Below are 25,715 nucleotides of genomic sequence, written 5' to 3' on the forward strand. Positions count from 1 at the left end.
ATCGACAACTGATGTACATAAACTAATAAATGTAAAGTAGATTTCAGGAATATTCCTAACATTAACGTAAAATTGAATATCAAAGACTTATTATCATATTCACAAAATGGAAGTTTTGTGACGTCATTAACATAACGATATACCGACAACAAAACACAAATAAAAATATTATAAAATCGGCTGTCTATTTTATGATATGATATGTAGAGATATATAAAATTACGAGATTTCATAGATTATATTACCAAATTAACGAGGTCATTTCTGAATAATATGATGGTTTGTGGGAAAATATTCAATATAATAGTTTGATTTCCGATCATCAAGTCCTGAGTTAATGCAATAAATAATAAATAGTTGGAGATATATGCGACCATAAGCAGGATAACCATATTATGTTTAATACCAAAAAAAAGTTATGTTTAATATATATATAATAAAAATGTAACTAAATAAATTTAAAAGAATACATTAATTAATAAAGAAAATATAAAAAATATTTTATTAAAATAGTAGTTATAACAATTATGTAAAAGAAATAAAGAATATATATAATATATTAAAATGAGTGAGTCAAATTTGTTATATATTAGGTCATATGAGTTGGATGGTGAACTAAAATCGACCGTGAGATGCGGTGATGATTAATACCCTTAGAGGGTAATGGATGGCAATGCTGTAGCCAATGAAGTTCTAACTGAGGCTCTACTATTGCTGTTACCCTCTTTCCATGATCAGAGCTTTAATAGCACAATAACACCTTATCCCTACACTGTCCTCTACAGATAACGGAGAAGATGAAAAGCATTCTTGCTTCGCCCCTTTAAGCCAGTCCTTATAAGGACTTTGTTATTACGTATGTTAGCATATAGTGCGGATTTGTATTCATTGGAGTTATTACAAGTGTTTTTTTTTTCTAGTGTTGCAAGTGAAATATGACAAAGTTACGATGATATTCATCGTACACTCTTCCTCAAGAATAAGTTAGTGAGAAAATTGTAATAAATACAGGGAACAGTTTAGCGTACAGTAGAAATAGAAAGAATAAAGTGAAATTGAGTAAGAGTGTGGTTAGCAAAGAAAGAGAGGAGTAATAAATTTTCCCAGGGCAAGTGGTGAGTGGTTGTGTATCCAGAAATGGTAATTGCGTTGCCAGCGAAAGTTTAAGAAGTATAGCCTACATTGTTTGAGCTAGACAGGTCATCCTTAGAGGGTTATTTTTTTTATTCGTCATCTCCAGTGGGAAATAAATATGTGTAGACAAAAGTACAAACCTAGCTTTGGAATTTTCTACAACTTATTTACAACTAGCGTAAACGTCAATCACGTACTGCCAACCAAAAATGAAAATAACACCCTTTGGTACGATATGGTACCAAGTTTTTAACTTCTTAGGGGTTTTTGTTTTCCACTTTCCGACAGTAAATTCAGTTTTCAACACGATTAAAAATGCTCAGAATAAATCGTTGCATTCAGGTGAGAAGTATTTTTGTTTCCTCAATAGTTCAGAGGAGCTAACATAAGTCCAACTTGTGATTTGTGTTTCTATGAGTTCCAACATAGAAAACAAACAACAACAGCAAAAAAACAGACACTAAGTAGCACGCATGCATACCGGAATTATAAAAGAATTTTTACAGCTGAGTTGATTGGAATATGTGGTATTCATAAATTTTATTGAAGGATCTATCGAGTCTTTATTTCACCTTAATTTGCAAATTGAACAGATTCTAGAACTGAAGAACCAGAAAGTGTCATTAAGTGAGCAAATGCATATTCGCTTTTCGATAAGTTTAAAAATAGTGATTTTTTTTTTGTTCGAACTTTTCAAGACAGAATTGCCAAAACGGAATAAGAAAAAAGTTTAAAAAATCTTTTTTTGGGGAAAAAAAAATCTATGAGTTCCAACATAGAAAACATCTCATGTTGAGTTCCAACATGAGAGTCTGTGTAGCTTAGTGGATGTGGCGTTTGCACACCACGGCGCTTGGCCGCACAAAGGAAGACTTGGTTTCGAGTCTAGTCGGCGACTAGAGGAAATTTTTCTAAGCCTTTTTTCGACCGGTTCCCGAGTTAGTCGATCTCTGGCACGGACAAGCAGGTTTTTCCTCCCGGAAACTCGGGTTTTTCGTCCTGTAAATTCAAGAAAATCGACCGATGAACCCACATTATTTCAGACATTAAATATATTGTGTTAGGGTTAGGGACCACGAGATGGCGGCACATTTGAGTCGTCTCTCTTCACTGTGTACCGCTTAATTAGTGATAGTCTTGGGCCATCTATCTCTGATTGGTACCAGTGGAGATTGAACTGCCCACTCAGTCTCCAAAGTTAGATAGGGCTAAATGGCCTCGCCCCCCGTATAGGGGAATAAAAAGGCGTTAGCTGATTTTTTTTTTAAATCCCAAAGTACACATAGTGAATCATTGCTGAATACCAAAGTAAATGATAATCAGCTACTTTAATCTGATTTTTTATAAAAATAGAAAATTTATATTAATTCTTTTTTAAATATAAATAAATATTTATTTTCTGAAAATAATATACATTTTATTTCAAAAACGTTTATGTTAGATACATAATATTAATACATCTCTTAGTCTTTTTTTTTCGTTAAAAAAATTAAATAGGCCAATAAGGAGAAGACGAAACATTTAGTACGCCAAAGCTGTGCGGAAACTTGGCTTTGTTTCAGACACAGCATGTATTTTAAAGTTTATCCAGTTTCATATTTTCATATTTTTATACTGATGGAAGTTGCATGATCTCAAAGGAGACCAAGTTCTTAGGACAGTGAGTAAGCCATCAATGAGATCTATTTGTGCCATGAAAGGCCAACAAGGTGTACATTACTCCGAGAAGAGAAAGTTAATCTTGCCTGGAAATCTAAATATTATCAAGGTTTGGGAAAAAAGTACTTTTGAGAAATAAGACAAGACTGCGTTTTGTCTTACAGGGAACAGTTAAGCGTACAGTAGAAATAGAAAGAAGCTTGGTACATATACTTGAACACTACATGATTGGTCAAATGAAGTGGAGGAATAAAGACAGCGCACTTTCCTTAGCAAAACTAGCATCTGAGATCAACGACAGAACTTGACAAGGTAGAAGCTCGCGGAGTAGAATGCATTCTGGTTGACTAAGCGTGCCAATTCACTGAGCGTATCATAGAGACAACCCCTCTGTATACACTCTATTTGATATTTGTGCGGACTGCAAACTGCTGTTTTTTTTTTTTTTCAGTTTTGTTTTGCAGCAAATTTTGATATCGTTGCATTTTTTTATACGAATTCCATACGACTGTTATCTTATTATTATATCAACATCTACTAATAATGCTATGATATTTTGATATTTCGAATAACGTTGCAATCGAAACGTGTTTGCAACCCGCGCCCCTTAAGCCACCATCAACATCACCTGAACGATGATTCAACTGCAGTTTGGGGATTGAACTTCTCTCAGCATTCCGGATGTGAGATCTCATTTAAGTCTCCTACAGCCTGTGATTCCAATTTCTTAACCCGTCATTTCCAAAACAAACAGAATGAGTTCCACGAATTTATCATCATCCATCATGTTCCATAATTTAATATTATTATTATTACATGACACATTCAGGGAGTCCAATGATTCATCGAGGGAGGGCTCCTACTCTACAGTTATCTCACTCCACCACTCAACCCACCAACTACAACGAACCGCAACTACACCAACGTCATCTACCGCCAACCATCACCACTAGTATTTTCACAATCACAAACATCCATGCCCATGGCGGGATTCAAACCCGAAGCCTATCTGGGTTCGAATGCAGATGGCTCTTGAAACAGGAAAAATAAGATATCATATAGAGAAGTTACTCATGTACACACATTCTAACGAAATAAATTCATCTTTAATTTCTAGAGAGGATGAGATAAAAATCTCACCATGACATGGGATCCAAAAGTGGAAACATCGTATATCTCAACTACCGATCACCAGAATGCAAGAATAATGAATACAATACTCAAGAATACGCCCATGGCTGAATGTGCAAAGAAAACTGCAGACTTCATCCCGGTGCTAGTTCCCGAATGGAAGGTATACGTAAGAGGGATATAAGGAAAGAGTGAGTGAGCCTGCATACATTTTTACACAAATTTCGCTTACGAAAAATTTTAAATCTGTAGTACATTACTATTTTAGGTGACTTAAGGATTAGATACTCCGAAAATTTTGTTCTAAAAATTAAACTTGGAACTTCTTCGAAGCCTTTTCAAGCCTCCAGTAAAAAGAATGGTAGTCTTACAAGACGATTAATTTCATCTCCCACCTTAAACGTCCATTCCTGATGGAATTAGAACTCGCAATCTACTGGTTGAAGATATTTACTCGTCGGTTTTCAACATTTAATCGAAAGCCTATCTCAGTAACTGGTATCTGAAGAGTAGTAAAGTTTGTGAAAACAATGGTATTATGAAATAGACCTACGAATTTTAGTCATAACCCTCAAGAGGCTATTATACACATGCCGGTCACTGAATTAGAAACTTTTATTTATTAGCAGAAATCACTGGTTTCCGTATATGGATTCCTCTTCAATTCCTTGCGCATAGTTCGGTGAGATATGGATCTGGAAAAAACAGCCTTCATTAAATGCTTCCGTAAATTGCTGCACACAGGAATTTCTGTTTGTCTGTACGAGCCTTCTCAGACGACGGCAATTTCGTTCCTGACAGACCGTCTTAGGACCCCTTCCCCTCGGTTATACCTCTTAGACAAACAATAGCAACATGGGTTATTTTTCCGCTGATTAAACACCCCGGATATCTCATCTTTTGAGAAACCAGTCAGCTCCTGATTTCAAAATAGTAGCTTGTTGACCAGCAACATTCTTAAATACTTGAAGTTATAATGATCGAGATGAAACCAGCTAATTAACTTTCGTCTGAAAATTTATTATAAAGATTCTTCGCATCCTAAACGGATTTCAAATCCCCTAAAACGAACAAGAGAATTTCTCGTTATTGAATGAGTAGCATACTCTTTTCCACCTTGAATAATCTCCAGTTCTTAATCCAACAATTCAGCAAATACTAGTTAGGATTAGGAAATATCGTCTCTTACTAGCAATCCGTGATAATGTGCTTAGCGATGGTGAGAATTAGGGACCAACTTCTCGCTGATTTCCAAATAGCGCCAACTCTTTCCCCTCTGGCCCGTAAAGTGCCTGCAAGAATAAGTGTGGGATGGTTATAGAAGATTGACTTCAAGTGATAAGACACATACATACATATTTCTTATCTCTCTTCATCCTTCATCCTAGACGCAATAGAGAGCTTGTCGAACACAGATCGACACTGGCCGCTGATATTTGTAGGTATTCGCGAATCAAGGTGGTCATAAAATAATGCTTAGATCGTAGCAATTAGAACCGTACAAACTGAAATCTTGTTCATTTAAAATTTCTGAATATAATATTCTCTGATTATTCTATTCAGAAATTTTAAATTAACAAGACTAACTTTATTCAGTGTAAGTTAGTTTCAGTTTCGAAAGGTGTAAGAAGCTGTAGTGGTGCTAGCGCAAACACTACGAATTTTATTGTTCTCTCTTCATCAAAGGGAATGTAAAAGTGGAGGAAACGTTTCAGTTGGGCCAAATTCTTCGATAAGTATTATTTTAATAACAATCCCTCTTTATGAAAATTTGAAAACATATAATACACAGATGTCTTTGTTGTGCCAAAGATTACACAAGCCACCGAAACAGCTAGGTTATCTATTGTTCCTGAGGGTTATTTGAAAGTCATCCTAATTTTGATGTTTCGGGTTTTTCTGAATATCAATGGACCTTTTGGAGTTTGTTTCTTCAAAGCAACTATGCTTAATTCACTGGATTTTAACATTAATAAATTTGAATCAGCCTTTTCATTCAAACAATACGTGTAGTATAAGGAGAAACAGTGACTACGGGTTTAACTCAATTGGTATTTGGCCTGTCAGTATTACTTTCCAAGAATCGAAGAAATCATTTGATATTAATTTTAATTTACTTTTTATTTGAGGTCCGCGCGGTTAGTCAAGTGGCTATACGCTTCGCAACCATATATCCTGGAAAGGAGTGTCTTGGGGTTCGATGCCCATCGCTGACATGAGGAAGTTAAGGATCTTTCTCGGACATAGCCAAGTTAGCTGGTCTTGTGCATGGAAATCAGGGTTTTTCTCCATAGTTTATCTGAGTTTTTCCTCCCGCAAGCAGGCAGGCAAACCGGCCCAGTGAAGAAACGCAGCTACAGCCATAGAATATACAGAGAGGCTTAAGATAGCTCTGTAACGGGCCAGTAGGCCTAACACGTAGAAGGGAGAAGAAGACTTATTTAAAGCACTAAAACAGTTTCTTACTGAAAAGCTATTCTTGATAGGAATAAATATGACAGTATGAAAAGAAAAGTATGAAATAATTTCTAAATGGCAAACTATCCAAAGTTAAGCGTTATAAATTCTTACAGAACGTCATGCAAATAATAAAATATAAATTATTCGTGAAGTTTATACTTCCCTAATCTAATACAAACTACAGAATAAGAAAATACTAAAAATACTCAAATCCAGTGATCAAATAATATAAAGCGCAAAATACAACATTTCTGCTGTCGGCAAAATTCCTATTATAATTGCATTTAGATTGTTTTGACAATTGCATGATCCGTGACCGTTTGTAATGATGCACGAAATAGCTAGTGGGAGGGGGGGGGAATGGAATTCAACAAGGCAATATTTATTACACTAAGGAACAGAACATAATCCACTTTTCTGGAAAATTGCAGCCATAAATTGCTCTACAGGACATTCTTAAAGTGCCATGATATTCCATAAACAGCATTAAAGTTCGGGAAGCTGTGCTGAAAAGCGAATGTGCAGTGTTAACATTAACCTCCCCTACCCCACTATAAATAGCGGTTAGATGAATATCCAAGTGTCGCCATGTCTCAGACGATTCTAAATTTTCCACTTACTCTCGTAGCTTTACACACTATCCATATACTTTCGCTCAAAGCTTTCATGAGTCATCTATAGTGCACGAGACTAGGAAACCTACTGAGATTAATGACATTAATTAAAATAGCACAGCTCGTTATTAACCCCTTCCAACACGACTTGCCATTTATGATAATTAGAATGGCTGTACACACTTTCAGTAGTGTGTTGGGCGTTGTAGAACCAGACGATTAACTTCGACTGTACTTCTAAAGAGAGTTATGGAAATTATCTTGAATAAAATTTCCTACCGTGAGATATGCATAATTAATTTCCTTCCAAGACCATAAAATGAGTTTATAAACATCTACAATAATTAAATTCATGGATTATGGCTTGTGTTCTTAAGCATTTTGAAGCAGAACAAAAATTATTGATCGCTAATAAACAAAACCTATTTCAGAATTATAAGTAATTATTATTCTCTTGTCCCCATCTACAAGAGTAAGGGGATGCCCAAGACTGTAAGAATTACAGAGGAATAAAGCTGATGTCCCACACAATGAAGATCCTAGAGAGGGTTCTTGATGGAAGACTGAGGAAGGAGGTGGAGATTGCAAAGGAGCAATTTGGCTTCATGCCTGGTCGATCGACGACAGATGCTATCTTTGGGTTACGACAGATGATGGAAAAGTTTCGAGAGAAGCAACGGGAGCTACATTTGGTTTTTATTGATCTGGAGAAAGCTTATAATAGAGTGCCAAGGAAAGAAGTCTGGAGGTGTTTGAGGGAAACCAGAGAAATATGTCAGGTTGGTGCAGGAGATGTACAGAAATGTGAAGACAAGAGTTCGAATCTGCCTGGGGGAGACAGAAAGTTTTCCAGTTGGCTTGCATCAAGGGTCAGCATTAAGTCCGTTCCTGTTTAATATTGTGATGGAGGTGATGAGTGACGGAGGAGGTAAGAGAAGATGCGTCTTGGACTATGTTATATGGAGATGACATCGTTCTGTGTGCAGAATAAAGAGAAGAAGTGGTAGCTAAACTGGAAAGTTGGAGGAAAGTACTGGAAGAGAGAGGTATGAGACTGAGTAGAGGTAAGACAGAGTATGTGTTGCAAAGTGGATGGCAGCCAGGAGGCAGATCTGGAGCTAGACGGAAATGTCATCAGGAAGGTCAGTGACTTTAGATACTTAGGTTAAACAATGAAAGATGATGGTTAGGCTGAGAAGGAATTGTGATGCAGGATACAAGCAGGATGCAGGATGCCCTGAGGAAAAATAACATCAGCAGGATGGTGGTAGCGGAGATGAGAATGCTTAGATGGATGTGTGGTGACTAGAAAGGATCGTCTGAGAAATGATTATGTAAGGGAAACGGGGAAAGTTACGAACTTAGGAGCAAAGATACAGGAGGCAGGGCTGAGATGGTTTGGTCATGTAATGAGGAGGGAGGAAGAGTATATGGGAAGAAAGGTCATGCAGATGGATGTGCAGGGGAAGAGGAAGCGATGACGGCCAAAGAAGAGATGGAGGGAGATGGTGGAGGATGCGGAGAAGACTCACCACAAACAGCGACCCTACTTAAGTGGGAAAAGCTACAGAAGAAGAGATTATTCTCATTAGTTCACGTTCTTGAAACCTTAAATTAAACTCAACATTTAAGTAAAAATGTACTTCAAATGCAAAAATAAAAATTATTGATCGTTAATAATCAAAACTCATTTCACTATTAAACATAATCTTAAGCATCTTTTCTAGAATTATTTCTTAAATGATATACTGTATAATATATAAAATATAACAATAATATCCACGATCAATAAATAAATGACCACTTAAATAAAAGTCCATTTAAAAATTTAAATAAATAAATTTATTATTATTATTATTTGATATCCCCAAGGAGTCAAGGACTCATCGAGAGAGGCTATAAATCACCCAAACCAGCTGTCCTACCTTCCCTTAAATTCATGCACTCACTACCACTAAAGGCAAACTATTCCACTCACTCACTGCTCTGTGAGAGAAAAAAAAACTAGCTCTTATCCCATGGATGCCCCCCTTGTTCGCTCCCCACCTTCCATACAACAAAAAATTTCATCAGGTGATATCTCTATCATATCATCCCTTTTTCTCCTATTAACCAGAGCCGGTAATAATGCTTTATCTCCTTGGAACCCGAGAGACCAAATTTACACACGATAATCCAGATGCGATCTTATCAAAGCCTTACAAAGAGGCACAATGACTTCCTTATCCTTCCATGTCAGATTTCGTTTCAACATCGCAATTATCCTCTGAGTTGTATCTGCAACTTTTGCTATATGACCTTTGAACTTCAAATTCCTATCCACCATTACGCCATGATCCCTAGCCTCACCAGTAGCGTAATACCGGTAATATAATATGCCGCTAGAACTCTAATCACCCCAAAGTACATAACTTTTTATACTTACTAACATTAAACTGAGAGCCATTTTGGTTTGGCCAGATTCCCAGTCTATTCAAATCATTTTGTAATTGCTGAATATCAGTAGCATCCCTGATTGCCCTGCCTATCTTCGCATCATCAGCAAACAATTGTACATCTGATGCTAGATCCTGCCTGATGTCATTAATGTATAGATTGAGCAATAATGGCCCAAGTACTGAACCCTGAGATACATCACTGGTCACCTTAAATCTGGCAGATTCACACCCACAGTATACCACTTTTTGACATATTATATTATATTATAATTATATTATATACATGATATAATATATATTATATATATATACTTATATTATATATATGATATAATATATTATATATATTATATATATATATATACTTATATTATATATATGATATGATATATGATATAATATATGGTATAATATATGATATTATACATATATATGAATATTTATATATATATATGAATATTTAATATAAATAAAATATACTTAATTATAAAAATATAACCAAAAATAATTCTATCTGTTAAAATATTTCATACATTTAATCTTATTTTAAGATTTACACATACACCTATAACTTAAAATAATGAAAATGGTTATTACTTTGGACAGATGATTAGGAATCAATCGAAATACCCTTGGAGGGTAATGGATGGCAATGCTGTAGCTAATGAAGTTCTAACTGAGGCTCGGCTATTGCTGTTACTCTCCTGCCATGATCAGAGCTTTAATAGTTCAATAACACCTTATCCCTACACTGTCCTCTACAGATAACGGGGAAGATGAAAAGCATTCTTGCTTTAAGCCAGTCCTTATAAGGACTAAGGAATCAATCGAGTATTAACGATATGAGTATGAGAGGAATGAAGTTTTAACTGAGGTGCGGCTATTATCGTTACCCAGCCATGACTAGAGCTTTTAGCTCAGTAACACTCCATCCACACAGATTTTTTTCATTCAGATGACGGGATAAAGAGTCGTGGACTCAGTCCATCGCCCAGTTCTTTTAAGGATTTTGTGGTATCCGCTTGTGGTGTGCAGGTTGTTAGATTTGTATTCATCGTGGTATGTAATATTGTTATGATGATCGCGGACAATATTATTATATCATATATAATATCATATATATAATATCATATATATTATATTATTTCATATATAATATCATATATTATATCATATATATAATATCATATATATTATATTATATCATTCCATTTCTAAACTTTTTCAATAGTCCCTAAAACACTTTCCCACCTTCCTGATAATTATCTTATATTTCCCCAAAACTGTTTACTCCTTTTGCACATTATTCCACTTCCTATCTCTGTATTCTCTCCGAGTACATGGTCACTCACTTGCTAAGAACTTTGAATACATATTCTTTTCCATGACTGCCTGATTAACCTCCTATCCACTAAGGAGTTCACTAAATGATTACTTCCTATTTCAAACCCCCCCCCTAAGGGGTGGATTAAGCTGATTGTAGGTCCCTCCCCCACTAAAATTTTATACACTTGAATAGAGTTTCTTGATAGCGAATGAGAAATCTAAAATAAAAAATCGGTGTGCAAATTCGATTTTATTTAGATATTTAGATTATGCCAATTTGATGATCAGAAAGGAAGTTACAGAAATGTGAATTTTTCAAATGGGTTTATTTGAAGAAATAACTTAAAATAGCTGGTCATTATAATCTGCAAGTCAAAATAAGTTAAGGATAAAATCCCATTAAAATAATAATTTAAAAATAGTAATAAAATGGATAAAATTATGAATTGAAAAATAAATTAAATTCAAGAAAAACAAATACCGGTTAGAATGAATAAAAGCGTCCAGCGTTACTTATTTATTTTCGAGTCGGCAGTTCTCTTGTGCGACCTCCTTCTACAAAGATTTCATTGTTTTTTTGTTAATCCTTTTTCATTCAGCTCATATTAGAAAGGATTTTTTTCAATGTCTCGACCTCATTTTGGCCACTTTGGGGAAGTTAATTATCACGCCCTGCACGATAAAATGTTCCATCCATCCGTTTTCCAATGTGATCCATTAAAAGAGGCTTCCGGGGTTAGCTAGTGTGTGGGGTGTTATCGCGGAAGAGAGCATCACTTAACGGTATATAATTAAGTTCCTAATTAATTGCTTTTTTCCTCTGAAACACGCGTAAAAATCACACGTTTTCCAGAAAGGTTGTTGAGGGACTAAAAACTTTGCACTTTGGTAACCAACAAAGATAATTCTGTAAGTAAGGTTTGAATCCAGATGCGTAACCATGGAAACGGATGATATTCCAAAACGAACAAACCTTTTCGTGTAGACTTTGAACACATTGAGGAAATTAATGTAACCAGCCATGCGCCACTTGATTCGATGGTGGCGCCATCTGCAGCACTGGCTACAACTCCACCTCACCCTCAACAATAACAATAAACATTTGTGTTATTTCAAAGAATTCGGTGAAATTTTTATTTATTTATTTCTGTTTTTGTTTTTTCGTCTGTAGTTAGACGACATACCAATAATGGAAGCATGTCGCCTTTACAAACAACAAATACGGTAATTGCAACGTCCTCTACCACACGGAGGTTAAATCTTTGTCACACAGATGGTCTTCAACCGAGGATGTTGCATTAATGTGGATCTATTTTGGGACTGACTTTCACAAAGATATTTCACAACTACTTGTTTGCTACCAGTTGAATGTCAGACTCAGACGGCAAATCGATTGACGGAAGGAGCCTGATATCATTGGCGCCACGTTCTTATGATCTACTCCACATGATTTCTTTGTGTAGCGGGATATTTATAGAGAATACCCTAGTGCCGAGGGCACGTGTCCTAAACAAAAACAAAAAAAGAAAAAATCCTTTCTATACTTCGATAAAAATTGGAGTATTTACAATGTTATCAGATCAACACTCTCTCTTTTATACCTTTCTCGGTTTCGTACTCCTAAATATCTTTCCCAATTCAATATATCTGTGTCATGTTATTACACATATGTCAGAACGTTCCAAGCTGTTGACAATGAATAATTTGTAAAAATTATTCATTGCCAACAGTTATATAGGCACATTGCAAATATCCTCCTTATTTGCACACTTTTATTACAAAGGTTGGTTATATAGCTAGTATTATTGCCTATAATCTTGGATCGTCTTCCCCAGTTTCATATTCGCTACTCATGCATCTTCTACTGTACACTTCATTCAGGGTTTCGATATTTTCATCCTAGAAATATATATTTTGCTTTGAGAATTTCCCTGGATCCCAGTTGCTATTATCAAACCACATAACTAGAGGTGGTCAGAGTGTAGCGCAGGTAGTTAAAGTCACCTGTGCTACATTCTGAACACACTTTCTGGGACTTATTGTACACTGCAATACTCCAATTCATCATGAAGGTTATTTTCTTGTTCATAAATTAGTAAATAATAATATTTGGTTTACCGATCAAGTGTTGATAAATTTTATTAACTGAACCAACTAGTTTCGCCACACTTATTTCGCCACAATCTATTCGTAAACTACTAAGATATCCAAAAGACAATCATCCTTTCTATAAATATGCTGGAGTTTATAATATTCCATGCTCGTGTGGCTGTAGTTACATCGGACAGACTTCGAGAAGCCTCGAAATCAGGCAAAAGGAGAGCATTGACTATGTCAAAAACAACAGCCAGGACATTTCTGGCCTATCGTCTCATTTCTCTACAACTAACCATGTCATCGAGTGGGACAAAAGCTGTTCCCCTTACATAGAGGAAGATTACCATTCAAGAATTTTCAAAGAAGCAGCCACAGTCGCCCGTTCTACTGTAAACCTTAACAGAAACCAAGGCCTAATACTCCCAGAGATATGGAAAACCCTAATCAGAACCTTAAAAACGGAAGAAATGAACTTTAATACAAACTACAGAAAGTTCCTCAGCAACAGCTAGCTGATCTTGTACACGCGATACGTGTTTCACTCACGTTCGATACTATTTTATTTGTAATTATTCTAGTCAGTTTTTTTTATTCTTGTCAGTTTTGCAGTTACGCATAATTGTGAGATTGTTTAAACCTATATGTAAGTGCCCTGAAGATGCCAACAGATAAGTGTGGCGAAACTAGTTGGTTCAGTTAATAAAATTGATCAACACTTGATCGGTAAACCAAATATTATTATTTGCAATACTCCAATATTGTACACGCCAATACTTGTTTGTTTACAGGAAGAAAATCAGAATAAACAGAAGGAAACACACTGTCACATCTCCGTATAAGACTAGCTTGCTCCCTTCCGATCGAATAAAAAAATCTGTTTATTATATCGAAATATTTCTGCCTCGTGACAATATCGAAACAGGACTTTTCTAAATAATTAGTACTGTTTAAACCGCTTCCAACGGAGGTCAACAATCTCATCTAACGATCCAGGACATCACTTTTTACGACGGTTGCAGTAGCATCATTCTGAGTAGACACTGACCTCTCAAAGAAGAAATTGTTCCTTAAACATAAAGAGCCAATAGGCTTCATTTCGGCGATAAAACAATGTGGGATTTAATATCCCCTTAATTTAAATAAAAGAAATTATTCTGTTCTTGTGGTGTGGTTTATTTATTATGTGAAAAATAGAAGCTACGGAGTAGACCATAGTGAATAAGTAGATACTGCAGGGATGTAGCACTATGTTTGGTCAGCTACGACAACACAAGTCATAATCCATATCGAAGTATTGTATCGACTGTCAAAGGACCATATGATCGCGTCATGACTATAACGTTGTCCTTTTTCCGTGAGATGACATTTTAGAGGTGACCACAGTTAATTTTGTGACAAATCTCGGTCAAATTTTCTCCCATTGAAGAAACGTGTAATACAAGCTCTGGAATGAGAGGAGATTTGACCGAGATTTGTTAAATGCTAATTTGTCAAAAAAATTAGCATTTAACGTCTTAAAAACACGGAAAGAATTTCACGAATAAAATTATATCTTAAGCATATATTTTATTATATTTTTAATAGTAAGTTAGAGATTTTCACGTTTAACATAAAATGTAATTTCATACAGTTCAACATCTGCATTGCGACAATAATATTACTTGCTGCATAATAGGAAAAAACGTAACAAAAACTTGGAAATGATGACACGATTTTTTAGGTGTTGTTAAATATTTAGCTAATTAAAAACATATTAATTTTAAGATGCGACTAAAAAAAAGAAGGTAGAATGACAGTCCGATGTTTTCAAGTATTACCTATAATCGGCTTTATAGTTGAATACTTGGGTAAAGGGATCGCTTAAATCTCTCTCTATCTCTCTCTCTCTCTCTCTCTCTCTCACACACACACACACAAATAAATAATAAATAAAAATAACTGATGAGCAATATATCAATATGGTTTGTATTTGAAATAATGATTTAAAAGATTTATATTTTTTAAAATATTTTAGAAAATGTTTTATATTTTGTAAAAATATAAAATGATTTTGTAAAATGATTTTACAAAAATGATTTCGTAAAAATAAAAATATATCAAACGAGAACACTCAGCTCCTCTTGCTGAGCGTACTCGTTTGATATATTTTTATTGTTAAAAATATTTATATAAAATTATTGTGTATCTTTTATTTAAAAACGAGTATTTGAAAAATATTTTCAGTTTTTCTTAAATATTTTAATAATTCATTTTTTTATTTGAACACCTTATTAGTTTTTCAATTAAAATTTTTAAAATGTTGTTTCTATAAATTTGGGATTACAGCTGAGCGAATCTCAAATCACATTTAATTTGTAATGATCAGTACAAAAGGTTATGTTTGAGCCCAGATATGAAAAATAAACATTCCAGTTTGCAATAAAATAATCACTCCAAAAGGGCATGAAGATGAAAATAAACCATCAAAAGAAGGAAATATGTTGTTTGGTTTAATAAATACAAAAGGGAAGAACCGTTCTTCGAGACTTGAATAAGATGGATGTCCATTAATCGGAAACACCTCGTATCCAACCTTTCACGACAGAAAGAATTCGAAAGGCCAAAGGTTCCATGTGGATCGGATTTTTTCACATGTAAGACTTGCAAGGAACACACGGACTAGCATCGAGAAACGAACACTGGCTGTTTTACAAACTTAATTTGATAGTGAGACCACGTGGAATGGGTGGGGCTTGCATGACGCGGAGACAAGCAATGTTTAGTAGACAGCTCGTTTTCCTTGTCACACCAAACTTTGACAAAGCCACACCTGTGATGACAGCAAAAGCATTGGCCAACGATGCTATCAGCCATTTATAAATCTTTGCTTACGGAATACAGAAACCCATTTTGAAATGAATTCTCTACGAACTGTCAAGCAATGGGTGGATACCGGCGAAGCATGTCATATAATAAGAGAGAGAATTAAATAAATGTTCGGATCTTACTAAAATGCAAGGCTTAGGATCTCCGTAACACAAATCAGTAATCAATGGAAAATTCTCGGGTTTGTTTATTCTTTCACTAAAATTAATGCACGCATTGAAATGGAGTTTTTAGTAATTACGGCCGAAGCTTAATTTTTTTTTAAATATCTGTATTTGTTTTCCTTTACTTAAAAGCAGTTATATTACAAAACAACTTATTTACTATAGTTTGATCATATTTTAAGAGAATTTATGCCAGTTGTATAAATTAACATTCGCTGATACAATATTATTTTTTTTTTGTTTTGTTTCACTGAAATTTTAATTAAATAAAGCAAAGCAAAATTGAATTTAAAAAATATATTTATTTATTTATTTTTGAATAAATTAATTTACATAGAAACTAATTGATTTGGTTGAACTCTTCTATGAATAATTATACTAACTTATTATTCGCTTAGATATTATAATAACAAAGTTCATTTACAATAATTCTTTGAGAAACATTCTTCATCCTAATACTTTCTTCATGATCATGATTCGTTCTTATTTCTTCTGGATTTCTGTTTGATTATCTTATCTCACTATTCCATCCATCTTCATTGCTTTCTCCGTTTATTGTTGATCCTTTGACGCGTTTTCTTTTTCCTTCTCTATTTATTTTCCCCTCTTCTTATTTTATCAAGTTTTATTCATTCTAGCATCCGATTGATTTGTCTGTCATTTTTCCTTTCCACCTTCTGTTAACCATATTCGTTTTAAAATCATCATTTTGCCTTTCTATTTTTCACTTTTATCTATTCTTTCCTTTCTATTTCTTTATTTTCTTTCTTCGTCTATTTCCCTCTTCGTTTTTAATTTTTCTTCACATATTTTTATGTTTCTGTCACTCATTTTGTCTTCATTTATTTCCTTACTATTTATTCGTTTGTAAAATTTTCTGTTTGCTTTTAATTAATTTATTTTTTTTATTTCTTTATTGTCTTATTCCTTCTTACTCAGTCTACACTTCCATCATATCTTTACCACATTTTTCCTTTCTCTTTTATTTCTCTGTCATTCTTTTTTTCCCCTCTCAGCACAGTAAACGCAAGAAGAAATTTAGAATAAGAAGATAAAGTAAGCAATAGAGTTTCTCTGTCCAATGCACATTCAATTTATTTTTTAACTAATTACACTGAAAGAAGACTTTCTGCGAAACTCATATCAAAGCCAGTGGTTTTGTCATTCACGATAAGTAAATCGCAGACGTTTCAGACAGGCAGTGTGGAGCGGTGTTATACAGAAGTCTTCCATTGTCTAATTCTCTATAAGTCACACGGAAAATAGCCCATTTCCTATATACGCCAGATGCTAGGAAGCTTTTTGGATGCCTTCCTGCAGTTTATTTGAGTTTGTAATCTCGTCCTTCCATTGGAGAATATTTATCATACACACATTGCTCTTAAGAGTCTCCCAATAAGCCATTTGCTGTCCAAACGTTCGCAACTGATGCGGTAACATTGCCATATACCACTCAGTGGCCATGAAAATGTCACCAGCAAGCTCTAGTTCGGTACGTACGTGTTTATAGCTTAAAAGTAGAGCTTAATATCCGGATTCGAGCACACACACACACACACACACACACACACACACACACACACACACACACACACACACACACACACACACACACACACACACACACACACACACACTGTCGCAGATATAGACACCGGTATAGGGGTTACACTCATAAACGACGACTAACGTCATATACAGGGACACAGCCTACTTTGAGAGTTGCTTTATACCTTTAGTATATATTGCAACTCTCTCAAAAGGCAGCAGCGTCCATACACATGTGTTTGTAATAGAGGAGGCTGAAATCTCTACCGACTTCTTCTCCGTCTTGGAACCAGTCAAGCGTTGCTAATGGAGGGAAGCAAAGAAAAGGAGAGAGAGAGAGAGAGAGAGAGAGAGAGAGAGAGAGAGAGAGAGAGAGAGTGTGTGTGTGTGTGTGTGTGTGTGTGTGTGTGTGTGTGTGTGTGTGTGTGTGTGTGTGTGTGTGTGTGTGTGTGTGTGTGTGTGTGTGTGTGTGTGTGTGTGTGTGTGTGTGTGTGTGTGTGTGTTGAGAACGTTCGCTCTAATTCTCTGCTGACTGTGGATAAAAGGAAAACTGGGTTAAAAGCAAGGCGGAATTTTGGATATACATCGGCAAATTCGCTGCATCGTAAAGCGAACAGTAACAAGAGAGTAAGTTTTTCGTTGAGATGGTCATACGTAATCCATTTTCTTTTCTATCGAAATTCAAGCGACATCAAAAAATGTTCTGCTCGTAGAGTACCGAGAAATAAGTTAAATCTCATTTTTGTTTCTTGTAGAAGTTTTATTCAAATGCCACATGCACCGCAAATAAGGTACAAACAGTTATAAGATCTATTACCGTTCAAAAGGAGAGAGAGAATATTTTGCATAATTATGACTTGTTTCTTCACAAAAGATCGAAACGGCATACATTAATAAAATTGTTAAAAAAAAAAACTATCGTAATTATCGTTTAATTATTTGTTATTTGCAATCATACTTGAAATCATCAGAATTATATATATATTATTAAACGCAACTCAGTTAATGCATATATCACGATACATATGACTGAAAACTAATGAATAATTATCGAAAATTAGTTTAACTAGCTGACAATGAAATTGAATTATATTAAATTAATAAAATAAAAATGTAACTCATCAGTAAATCAAAAATATGACTGGTTTTAATACCAAATCTAGAATTTAGTTAATGTAATAATAAAATGTTTTACTTTTTATATAAGAAAATAATATTAATAGATTATAACTTTTCGCTGTAGCCAATGAAGTTCTAACTGAGGCTTGGCTATTGCTGTTACCCTCCTGTCATGATCAGAGCTTTAATTGCTCAATACACCTTATCCCTACACTGTCACTGTCGTACAAGGCGAGATGAAATAGGAATCAATCGTGAGATGCGGTGATTGATTCATTCAATCCAATATCCTTGAATGGTAATGGATGGCAATTCTGTAGCCAATGAAGTTCTAACTGAGGCTCGGCTATTGCTGTTACCCTCTTTCCATGATCAGAGCTTTAATTGCTCAATAACACCTTATCCCTACACTGTTCTCTACAGATAACGGGGAAGATGAAAAGCATTCTTGCTTTGCCCCTTTAAGCCAGTCCTTATAAGAACGTACAAGTCGATATAATAATAAATGGGTTTTCTTCTATTTATAATTATTAGCTCATCAATTAAGCAAGTAAAAAATAACATTTATTAAATAAATAAAATAATAATAATGATTAAAAAATAATTTTATTAAAATATAAAAGGACTGCTCGTTTAGTTTTAATTTTTATAAACAGTTCACTATTCTGTTGTGTGTGATTTTTGTGATTAAATGCTTTATATATAAATAATAAAATTAATACAATAAACATAAATGCTGAAATTCTTTTAAGCTACTAGATGAAGAAACTACATAAAATGTAGTTTTTTCATCCCTAGACTAGAATATGTGAAAATCTGAAGGTAAACTTCATATCGCCAATTATCGTATAATTTGTAAAATGACAAGGGTTACACTTTCAAAATTCTGAAATCAGAATCGAAAATATTAAGTTATCTGAATTCTGAAATCACCCTACAAAATCTAAATTCATCACACAAAATTCCGATTTTTGAAAACTGCTTTGGCAATCATTATAATTATTGTTTGTAATTATCCGCCGGTTAGCCTTGTAGCTTGCGCTTCGCAACAATATGCCTGGGGAAGGATTGTCCTAAGTTCGATTCTCGTCGGTGAAGTGAGGAGCTTCAGGATCTTCCTCAGCCATAGCCAAGTTAACCGGTCTTGGACGTGAACAGCAGGTTTTTTCCCCCAGTTTATCCTGGGGTTTTTCCACCCGCAAAGCAAGCAAACCGGCCCCGTGAACACACGCTTCAACAGACATGGGATACCATCGGGAATAAGGAGCAACCAACTTATTCCGCGGGATCATCGATTACGGAAGCTTATGCGGTAAAATGTGTAGGCCTGCGCGAAAGCGTAACATACGATGATGATGAATTATCCATTTATTATTTTATTCCAATTATTATTTTATTCTCTTATTTTGCTAATAATACTGTTTTTTATAAGTAGAATTACGTTTCTTCTAATGATATCTATTAAATATACTTTATTGTGTGTATTAAAATAGATATTTAAATTGAATTCTTGCCAATACGACAACAAAATATTTTTCGACCATGTTAACACGAATCAAACCCGTCACTTCCAGCAGATTTTTTTTTCAATCCCACAGAAACACGAGCACAGGGATGTATCGTGTGTTGATAGACAACGAAAGTCTGTCATATCCACTGAAGATTTATCCGCATTTTTTGAAATACATTCCGTAGAAGTTGTTTAAAGTAGGGCTGACTTGTCATTCACACAATAAACATGAGGAATATGCTTAGCTATAAGATCCTCACATTCTCATGTGGGTGATGTTTATTTTCTTCCTTCAGCCATCTTTTTCTTGATTTTTACGAGGCCATTGTAAGGCACTAGCATTATTCAAGCGTTAAGCCCAAGCAGTTTCTTTTATACGCTATCTCAAAGTTATAGTGAAGTGCAAAGCACGCCCAGCTGTCTTTGAACTACATTCTTCATTTCTGAATGATATCTCTATGGAAGGATGCATCCGTTTTTATCTTCAATGCCTGACATTCTATTGCTTTCTTTACTGATAAGAAGAATGAAGTTGTCGGGTGTAAAATCAGAGAATAACGAACTGAACTGTGTGTATTTGTTTTCTATAAACAAAAAATAAAAAATAAAAATAAAAATAAATAAAAAATCCCGCAACGATAAGATTCAATTGTAATTAACACGTTAATGAATAGGAAAAAATAAATAAACATAAAATAATAATGAGACAGACGATAATAATAAATAAAGATCGCTATTGTATTGTAGAAATATTTTACATTAGCTAAAAACTTTCAAATGTATATATACTTTATTATACATCTTCAAAAACATTTATTGCAAACAATAAAGTGTACACATATCTAAATATGCTAAAGTAAGTTTGTAGATTCTTAAAGTATTTAATTTTTGTAAACATCATTGTCTCGTTTTCAATTTATCAGGACTTTAATATATCTATTAAAACCTAAATTAACGATGCGGTAGTAAGGAAAAACCACAGGATACTAGTAAGATCATTTCTAAGTGGCTATTAACCTCTTCGTTTTACTATTATATATATATATATATATATATATATATATATATATATATATATATATATATATATATCATTGATAATAATTGTTGTCATAATTGCTAAGATGAAAAGCCAAACGGCTATTTTTTTCTGGCGAAGTTAATTAAATCAAGGGGATAAAAATCCCTTATTAATTTATAGCCATTATTCGAAACTCTAAGTTCGAAAACTACGATCTAAGAGTTTCATGCCGATGAACTATTGGCGAATCCAAGCGTAAGTGACCACCTGGTAGTATCACACCAAGGCAACTCGAAGCAAAGGTGGAGCAAGCTCCCTCACTGTCCTTGATATTTTCTCATAATGTAAAAAACACACAGCTCCTAGGAGATGTAATACTGCTTTTCATTATGAGGAGAGGTCACTACCCAGTTCGTCGGCATGAAACTCTTAGATCGTAGTTTTCGATCTTAGAGTTTCGCATGCTGGCTATAAAATAATCAGGGATTTTTATCCCCTTAATTTAATTAACTTCGCAAAAAAATATAGCCGTTTGGCTTTTTATCTGAGTTATAATATGTTATAATATAATATGGGCACACCTTTCTGGCATTCGTATAGTAAAGCTATGTAAGTTCTTTTCAATTAAACTTATAGATATAGGCATCTGCCATGATCAGAGCTTTAATTTAATAGCTCAATAACACCTTATCCTTACACTGTCCTCTACAGATAACGGGGAAGATGAAAAGCCTTCTTGCTTCTCCCCTTTAAGCCATTCCTTATAAGGACTGGTAGATGTAGATAAGGCAGAAGCCATACTAAAAACTCTTGAGGAGCAGTGCGAACACTCTTTTAACTTAGATTTCAATCACATGTACAAAATCCACAGACAGGTCAAACACGCTTTAAATCTCCAGATACCAGCGCTGACCATATTGTACCCACATCACCTGTTGAATTATATAATATTATTAAAAAACGTAAGAACAATAAAGCTCCTGTACCAGATGGCATCTCAAACAGGGTGATCAAGCTGCTGTCTCGGAAAGCTTTAGTGCACCTGATCAGTATAATAAATGCAATCTTAAGATTTCACTATTTTCCTTCCATCTGGAAATTGGCTGGTGTAATTCCTATTCATAAGCCAGGCAAAGACCCACACCTACCGCAAAATTATCGTCCAATCAGTCTTATATCTAATCTGGGTAAGGTTGCAGAGAAGGTCATCCTCTCACGACTCCAAACCTCAGTAAATGACCTAAAGATCCTCCCTAAAGAACAGTTTGGCTTTCGGCAACACCATAGTACTACCCAGCAAATCCACAGAATTGTGGAATACATCACCACCAGCTATAACTGCCGCCAGTACACAGGAGCTGTTTTCCTAGACCTATCAAAAGCATTTGACAAAATCTGGCATTTTGGACTCCTACACAAACTTATCTCAGCCGGTACCTCACTAAAAATGGTTCATCTAATCCATTCATATCTTCAGAATAGATCAATGCAAGTAAACATCAACAGTTCTACATCGTCCCAGAGCCATATCTTTGTTGGAGTGCCACAGGGATCCCTACTGTCTCCATTGCTGTTCTCTGTATACATGTCGGACATCCCGCACAATCCGATGTCTTCCATTTTGGCCTTGTATGCGGACGATGCAGCCATACTAACCAGATCTCTCCGACAACATTTCGTTACCAGAAAGCTTCAAGAAAACCTTCTAAAGCTGGAGGGTTGGTTCTCCAAGTGCAAATTGGAAGTCAACCCCCAGAAAAACTCAGCCGTTCTTTTCTCAAAAAGGCCAATGTCTCCTGTAGGAGATGTGTTACTATTCAATACTAAAATTCTCTGGCAGACAGAAACAAATTACCTGGGTGTATTTCTCGATAAAAAGCTATCTTTCAACCAACACATCAAGTCTACGTGCACAAAGGCATCTAAAGCCATAGCTCAGATCTATCCGCTAATTAATAGAAATAGCAAGCTCAGCAACAGAATCAAATTGCAACTATACCAGATGACGATTCGTCCTATAATCACCTATGCCTCTGCCTCTCCAGCCTGGAACCACACCTCTAATACTAACATTATCAAGATACAACGAGTGCAGAATAAGTGCTTGAGAATGATTCTGAACGCCCCGTGGTATGTTAGAAACAATCAACTCCATAGAGATACAAATATTCTCTATATTTTCTCTTTTCTACAATCCTTAGCATCCAGGTTTTTCCTAAAGACTTCCACACACACCCCAACGATTTGGTTCAGCAAGCTGTAGCATACGAGGCAACGGACACATTCAAATATAGAAGACCAAAATCTATATTAGCTTCCTTTAGCAATGCATAATCTCCATGCCCATTCAGGGTGAGCAAACTGCTCATAAATTTTACCCTCAATGTAACCACAACAGATAGCGGGGAATATGAAAAGCATCTTGCTTCACCCCTAAAGAGATAAATGTCAATTGTCAATTGTTAATTTGATATCATCATCCAGCTCTAGCTACTCACTGATGAGTCCTCAAAAAAGGTTGAAACCGGTGGAGGGCTCCGTGAGGCTCTGCTTGGAGATAGGTTGAGGGAGGCCACCTTTGAGATTATGGCTCTGCTTAGTGGTGGGGTGAACCTGCCACTGGGTAGAGCCAATACTGAGAAGTTCTTCTCGGTATTGGCGGGGAGAGCCTGTCATTGAGTAGAACAACACAGAGTTGGGGAGATCTTTCCGGATCGTCTTATTTTTAGAGCCCGTTTCACTTTTACATTTAAAAAAGGTTGAAACCGGTCTGGGTAGGTGACCTCTCCTCATAATGAAAAGCAGTATTACATCTCCTAGGAGCTGTGTGTTTTTTACATTATGAGAAAATATCAAGGACAGTGAGGGATCTTGCTCCACCTTTACTTCGAGTTGCCTTGGTGTGGTACTACCAGGTGGTCACTTACGCTTGGATTCGCCGATAGTTCGTCGGCATGAAACTCTTAGATCGCAGTTTTCGATCTTAGAGTTTCGAATACTGGCTGTAAAATAATAAGGGATTTTTATCCCCTTGATTTAATTAACTTCGCCAGAAAAAAATAGCCGTTTGGCTTTTCATCTTAGCAATTATGACATATTGGATATATATATATATATATATATATATATATATATATATATATATATATATATATATATATATATATATATATATATAAAATAAGTTTAATGACTATTACGATTTTCTGCGACACAGCTTTTTTTACTTGTTTTTAATAATAACCCTAGTGTTGATTATATAATAATGAAACTACATAAGCAGAAATTTTATTATGATTTATAAAACACGCAATAAACATAGGTTTGAATTACTTAAGTTGAAACTCATTTATTTATTATTTTTTTGTTCCACCAATCATTAATCACAGATCTATAGTATTTCGTAAGGCGTGTCTGCCATTGTGCACGAACGAAGCAGATTATTTAGTAGATTAAACGTATTGCAGTCTCCTGGGGGTGTCGCTACTAATATTATTCTTGTGATATAGGTTATGTCTCCATAACAATAAGTCACGTTTGTTTCTTGCATCCCTTGAACTCAGCACAACCCAGAAGACTTGTAGACCGTGTCGACATAGAATATTGAACTAAATGTGTCCCGACTTCATTGTTATGCAATTTACGACCAGCTGTTAATCCTCACGTGGCGCGTTCCATAAAAAGATTTCCAACATGAGATATATCAATTCCTGGCGGACTTTGCACTAATATGAGCTGAAATTACCAAACGTTAATTTAACACAACCCAAGCTATTTGTCATTGCAACACATGGTGCGGAGAAATTTTATTATTTTAATAATATCAGCTTGGTTTTAAGGGGAGGAGCTACGTCGAAATGTAAACAGAAATTCTCTGTCATTCTGGAGAATTTTTAGTTAACAGCAACTTAGATACGTTGGCAAGGTAATTAGTTTGCATGTAGTTTAGATCGCGCCACCTAGCACACGATAGTTTACTGAACGTCAAATAAAATCACACGTAATTAATTTCAGCGTTTTTTGCCGCTACTAAGACAAGGAATATATGCAAATTAAGCCTGTAGTCAGTCACCAAGTTAGGGATTATTTCTGCTGAACTTTGAGCGATCCATTGTAAGGGCTTAAAGCTGATAGTCCGTAACACATTTTAGTCGTACAGAGAAGAAATATATATACGGAAGAATTGATTTTATTATAAATAATAAAAGACAGCAACTTATTTTAAAATATTATTATAAAATATATTCATTTATAATAATAAAAAAAATCAGCTAACGCCTTTTTATTCCCGTATACGGGGAGTAGAGGCCATTTAGCCCTATCTAACTTTTTTGGAGACTGAGTGGACAGTTCAATCTCCACTGGTACCAATCAGAGATAGATGGCCCAAGGCTATCACTAATTAAGCGGTACTCGGTGAAGAGAGACGACTCAAATGTGCCGCCATCTCGTGGTCCCTAACCCTAACACAATATATTTAATGTCTGAAATAATGTGGGTTCTACTGTCGATTTTCTTGAGTTTACAGGACGAAAAACCCGAGTTTCCGGGAGGAAAAACCTGCTTGTCCGTTCCAGAGATCGACTAACTCGGGAACCGGTCGAAAAAAGGGTTAGAAAAATTTCCTCT

The 25,715-nt window shown here is 35.1% G+C and overlaps 1 protein-coding gene across 1 annotated transcript in view; it reads right to left on the minus strand.

Annotated features, from left to right (window-relative positions):
• LOC150106776 (Kv channel-interacting protein 4-like) overlaps positions 1-25,715 on the minus strand; it is a 258,123-nt gene that overhangs the window by 149,752 nt on the left and 82,656 nt on the right. The gene's annotated exons all lie outside the window — the stretch shown is intronic.

Source organism: Typopeltis vanoorti, chromosome 5 (assembly GCF_054136105.1).
Source record: "Typopeltis vanoorti isolate ZY-2024b chromosome 5, IOZ_Tvanoo_1.0, whole genome shotgun sequence".
Taxonomy (NCBI): domain Eukaryota; kingdom Metazoa; phylum Arthropoda; class Arachnida; order Uropygi; family Thelyphonidae; genus Typopeltis; species Typopeltis vanoorti.